The following is a 5,915-nucleotide window of genomic DNA, read 5'->3' as shown; positions in this document are numbered from 1 at the left end:
CCTTTAATACAGTTCCTCATGTTGTGGTGACCCCCAATTTCATTGTTACAAATTGAACATAATTAAAGCATAGTGATTCATCACAAAAACAATATGTAATTACATATGTGTTTTCCGATGGTCTTAGGCGACCCCTGTGAAAGGGTCATTCAGGTTGAGAACCACTGCTCTATCTGCTGAGCCAAATCGGTTAGGGCTACTTTAAAAAACTTAACAGTAATTTTTTTAAAACCTCAAAAAGGTGCATAGAAAAGCAAATAACCCCCGAGACGCTGCCATGATCAGGGCCGACGCTCGGCTGTTTCCGCGAGAGCAGTAGCTGTGTGAACTGTCTCCCGCAGCTTCAGGGTGAGCCCAGCGAGTGAGGAAGGAGGGAGGGTAGGAGGGGAAGAACGCCGGGTGGCAGTCCCTGTGAGGGACCCACTCGGACGGATCTCGGGATGGATGCTACAAGCACTGAGGGCTTGTGTGGCCGGGCGCTACGGGCAGCAGAGGCCTCCCCGGGGTCACTCACGGATTGACAGGGAGGGCCCCCCCCCCTCCGCTGATGACAGCGGGGTGTCTCCAGGAGCGATGGGACATCAAGTACACAGCAGGGGACCTGAATCCATTGAGCCTGTAGCTCCGCCCCCAGGTCCCAGGAATGAAAGGGTGAGAGGAACTAGCCCAAGGATGGAACCTGTCCGAGAGGGAGCATTGGAGAGGACACGGGGACAGAGCCCTCTGGGCCACACGCCCCGGCGTGAGGAGGGGACTGACCGTCCGGGTGGACACAGCCCAGAGGAAACCTAACGGGAGCCGCCCACCGAATGTGAGGTTTCAGTAGCCACGTGAGGTTTCCGTAGCCACGTTAAAACGTAAAAGGAAACAGGTGGAATTGATTTTACTCATCTATTTAGTCCAAACCATCTAAGACAGTGGTTCTCAACCTTGGCTGCACATTAGAATCGCCTGGGAATCTTTTTAAAATCCTGATTTCTGGGCCTCATCCTCCGGAAATTCTGTTTCTTTGTTATGGGGTGGGGCCACCCACCCCATAACAAAGAAACAGAATTTCCGGAGGATGAGGCCCAGAAATCAGGATTTTAAAAAGATTCCCAGGTGATTCTAATGTGCAGCCAAGGTTGAGAACCACTGATCTAAGATGTTATTTCAATATGTAACCAACATAAAAGTTATTATTGAAATGTTTTAGGTTCTTCTTTTCATACTAAGCCTGCTAAATCTGGTGTGAATGTTAGACTTACAATTCATCTCAATTCGGCTGCCAAGTTTTCATTGGCAAAGCTTGATCTGCGTTTAAGTTTCATGGAGTTTACCACGTACCGATGTCTGTCCCCATTCCCAGGTTATGCCACACCTTGAAATTCCACACTGAACCGAGCACCTCCCCAAATCATTCCCCTTTAACCTTGGCACTCACATAGACAAAACCAGCTCATCTTTTTCAGGAGAATTTGCTTTGAAGCAGAAGCAACATCGGTTTCGCAATGACCTCGGTTCACGTTAAGTAAATTCACCTCCTCTTGTTGCAACTCCGTTGTGTTCCCTTGAGCTCAAAGGTCAGTGGCTGTCCACACTGACCGGCATCGCCTCAGTTTGGGGCAGACTTTGCAGCTACTTCACACAAGGCTGACGATCACTAACAAGCGTTCGCCCGTTCGCGTTAGAAATGTCTCCAAAATCATGACGACTGGTTTGTATTCCAGAAATTTCAATTGCAAATAAAGTCTCCAGCCGGCCGTCCTGGCTCAGTGGTTGAGCATCGACCTCTGAACCAGGAGGTCACGGTTCCATTCCTGCTCAGGGCACATGCCGGGTTTTCAGGCTCAATCCCCAGTGTGGTGCGTGCAGGAGGCAGCCGATCCATGATTCTCTCTCATCATGGATATTTCTCTCTCTCCTTCCCTCTCCCTTCCTCTCTGACATCAACAATAAAAACATTTTAAAAATAAATACAGTGGGGCCTTGACTTACGAGTTTAACTCGTTCCGTGACGGAGCTCATAACTCAAATTACTCGTATGTCAAATCAAAAAGTGAACGAGTGAGACACGTGATGCTGGGCTGATGTTGTGGCGTTCACTGTGACGTTCGCTGCGCCAACTAGCGGTGGGGTATCTGAAGCTGGCTCATAACCCGAATTTTAGCTCACAACTCAAAGCAAAAAATCGGCCGAGAGACGGCTCGCATCTCTAAAAACTCGTTAGTCGGGGCACTCGTAAGTCAAGGCCCCACTGTAAGTAAATGAGCCCTCCTGCCTCCCTGTGCAGCTGGAGCACAAACCATCTTCGAAAGGAGGTTTGTAAGCTCCAGGCTGCGCTCATTCACAGGCTGTGACACTGGGGAGGGAGCACGCCACCCTTGCCCTCGATTGGCCCACATTTGGCACGTGGTCCCGTCATTTCAAGAAATTCCTGAGTTGGCGGCCATGTCGACATAAATCTCCTGGAGCTCTTCCACGACCCGGCGGACAGGCGCTGGCAAGCACCGCCCCGTTCCCTGGCTTCGATCTCTCGGTCGTTCTGTGAATGGATGAGGGGCCGGAGCACTGGGACACAGGAACCGAGCGAGTTTGAACTCAGTCCAGGGCCCTCTTCCTAGTGTCGCAAAGACTCCACGCTCCCATCTCTCGGCCACGGCTGGCACCGTCTCTGTCTACGCTGCCAGTCTGGTGTTGGCCTGGGAGGTGGCTCGCACCCGAGCAGCCCAGCGGCCTTCATTCATTCGCATCTTGTTCCGTACTGGAGTTGATTAGTTGATTAGCTGCATTTTAGATCAGTTTGTCACTTTTTAAAAACTTGAATGTGGCTCAGTGGTTGAGTGTCGACCTATGAACTAGGAGGTCATGGTTCGATTCCAGGCACATGTCCGGGTTGCAGGCTCGATCCCCAGTAGGGGGCGTGCAGGAGGCAGCCGATCCATGATTCTCTCTCATCATTGATGTTTCTCTCTCCAGTCCTCTCTGAAATCAATAAATGTATTTAAAAAATAAAAAATAAAAATAAGCCCTAACTGGTTTGGTTCAGTGGATAGAGCATCAGCCTGCGGACTGAAAGGTCCCAGGTTCGATTCTGGTCAAGGGCATGTACCTTGGTTGGGGCACATCCCCAGTAGGGAGTGTGCAGGAGGCAGCTCATCGATGTTTCTAACTCTCTATCCCTCTCCCTCTCCCTCCCTCTCTGTAAAAAATCAATAAAATATATTTAAAAATAAACAAATAAAAATAAAATAAAGCCTAAATGGTGTCTCAAGCAGTCGAAAAATTTGTGTATATTCTGGGTGCATACTGTTGGCCTGACATGTTTTCCATGAATGTGGATTTTCTTCACCGACCAGGAGTTGCCGGCCCGGCTGTTCTCCGACGGGGCTGGTTGCCAGTTTCCTCCGGCGCCCAGTCCTGTGTCTCCCTGGCCTTGGCTCTCGTGCCACTTTCCTCTGGTCTTGCCCAAGTCACCGCACAAGCTCGGTCAGCCTCCCCCAGCGGCGCCTCCCCTGAGCCGGAGCCGTGGGCTGGGAGCGGGAACGCTGCTGACGTGGTCAAGGCCTCCGCTGGCCCATCTCTGAGCGTGACCTGAGCCCCAGAGGTTCGCGTAGCCGCTGAGCTGTGCGTGTGTGAAGCGAACACACTGCGGGTGCGATGCTGGCACACAGGTGAGAGACACACCGAGCCGCAGAACAAGGCCAGCGCTTCTCAGACACCGGCCACCCACTGAGCAGGCCAGCGTTTGACGGCCCAGGTCCGTGTGCTCGACCCCAGAGCAGCGTCCACGTCGCAAGCGGCTGGGTCTGCGGGCGGTCCTCAGCAGCGTATCTGAGAGCTAATGTTTGGTTTGTCCTGACCCATCACCTTTGGCGGCGTCTCCACCCCAAAAGGAAGGGTGCGCTGGTCGAGCGAGCCCTGGTGTCCTTGGCTGTTTGCCTGAGGGGACACTGGACATTCCCCCGAGTGAGGGGGGACGCGGTGTGGCTGCCCCCCATCCCCGTGTTCCGTGCACCCTCACACGCATGCCCACAGGAGGAAGGAGGGGCAGCCACACGTCTTCCCACAATCATGTTACAGAAGCCCCACGGCCACGGCCCCACGCAGCTCACAGGGGCCGGAGCCGGAGCCGGAGCCGGAATGGGAGCAGGGAGCGTGACTTCCAGCTGCCGCAGCCACCGCGCTCTCCCCTTTCAGCACCGCTCGTGCTGCGTGTCAAAGTCAACTTTTCCAGGCCCAGCTGCGAGGCTCAGGGGTGGAGTGTCGACCTATGAACCAGGGGGTCATGGTTGGACGCCGGGTTGTGGGCTCGATCCCCTGTGTGGCGCGTGCAGGTCGGTGACTCTCTCTCATCACCGATGTTCCTATCTCTCCCTCCCTCTCCCTTCCTCTCTGAAATCAATAGACATATATTTTAGAAGCATAACGTTCCCCTGGGCTTTGGGTGGGTGGGGGCAGGGAGAAGGCGGCGACTTCTAATGAGAGGAAGCCGCTCCCTTTGCAGGTTCGAGATGCACACGTACACGACCTCACACCGTTTTTCTCCACGTGGACGCAGATCTCAGACTCCCCGCGGGCTGAGAGCCCGGGTGGCAGGTGGAGTGGGGAGCCCTCCTCCAGGCCCTGCAGGGCCAGGGGCATGTTTGGAGGCGGCTGGACTCGCCCCCTGGTGGCAGGTTGTGCCAGTTCAAACACATCCCGCCAGGCTTCCCAGAGGAAGCGGCGAGGTCTTGGGAAGAAGAAGAGAATTAAGTGACCAACCTCCAGGGTCCACAGGCCTTCTCGCCGAGCACAGCACAGCCCTGGGTAGAGCCTCAAAGGCCACACGGGTCATTGTGGTGGAGCGTCGGGCCTGTAGGTCCCGGCTCAGAGCCTCCTGCTCCCACTCAGTCTGTACAGGCACCGCCTGCAGCTGGGCAGGGACAGGCGGCTGTGGCCGCAGGCTGCTCCGGGCGGCAGGGAGGTGCCCTGCACCAGACCTGCTTCGGTGCCCAGTGCCCACCTCGCTGGACACGGCTTAGTGGGGACCACGCCTGAGCTGCATGTGAAGGACCGGTGGGCTTTGTCTGCGGGACGGAGCCTGAGAGTTTTAAGGGGCGCTCATGACCAGAATGTCTGTCCCCCCCATCTGCCCGCAGCCTCTCGCCGCCAAGTGGCGCCTTCTCTGGCCCGTCTGAATATACCCACCGCGCCCTCCACATGGCCCACGGCCTCTGCCCTCTGCCAGGCACATCCTCGATGCCATTTATTTTGTGAAGACCCTCAGCGGACCTCCCGGTTGTATTTCTGTATAAAGAAAGGAGGGCGGAGTGCGGGGCGGGTAGTGGGGTGTGGGGACAGCTCCCCGCGGCCACCCCAGGCCGCCTGCTTCACCAACACGACCTCCACTGGCTCCTGCCGGTGCCCTGTCCCATCACACACTGGGCTCTGCGTGGAGCGCACGCACACACACATGCACGCGCACATGCATGCACACGCACACATGGAGTGCAGTGCATACACACGTGCACACACGGAGTGCGCACACATACAGTGCACACAGACATGTAGTACGCACACACATGCACACACGTATGCACAGGGAATGCACACATGTGCGTGCACATTGCACACACATGGAGTGCACACGCACATGTACACACACTCATGCGCACACGCGCACACATCTGGGGGAGCGGTGCCGGTCGGCCGCCCCGTGGAGTGCCCCCGCGCAGCGCAGGGCGGCGGAGTCCCCGGTCGGGGAGGAAGGAGTGAGGTGCAGACCGTTTTGGTGACAATACAGACAGTCGGAGGCTGCGCTAGGAACACATTGCACGTCATAAAACCCGTGTTTATTTAGAAAATCTATTCAGAAAGTCTGGAAAGCGTAATAAATACGTGTGCAGGGCCGCCCACCTCAAACACAACCCGCAAGCGAACAGAGGCCTGTAAAC

The sequence above is a fragment of the Myotis brandtii genome, unplaced genomic scaffold (assembly GCF_000412655.1).
Source record: "Myotis brandtii unplaced genomic scaffold, ASM41265v1 scaffold1077, whole genome shotgun sequence".
In the NCBI taxonomy this organism is placed as follows: domain Eukaryota; kingdom Metazoa; phylum Chordata; class Mammalia; order Chiroptera; family Vespertilionidae; genus Myotis; species Myotis brandtii.
The sequence above is the reverse complement of the archived record's forward strand: the minus strand, read 5'-3'. Positions refer to the sequence as shown.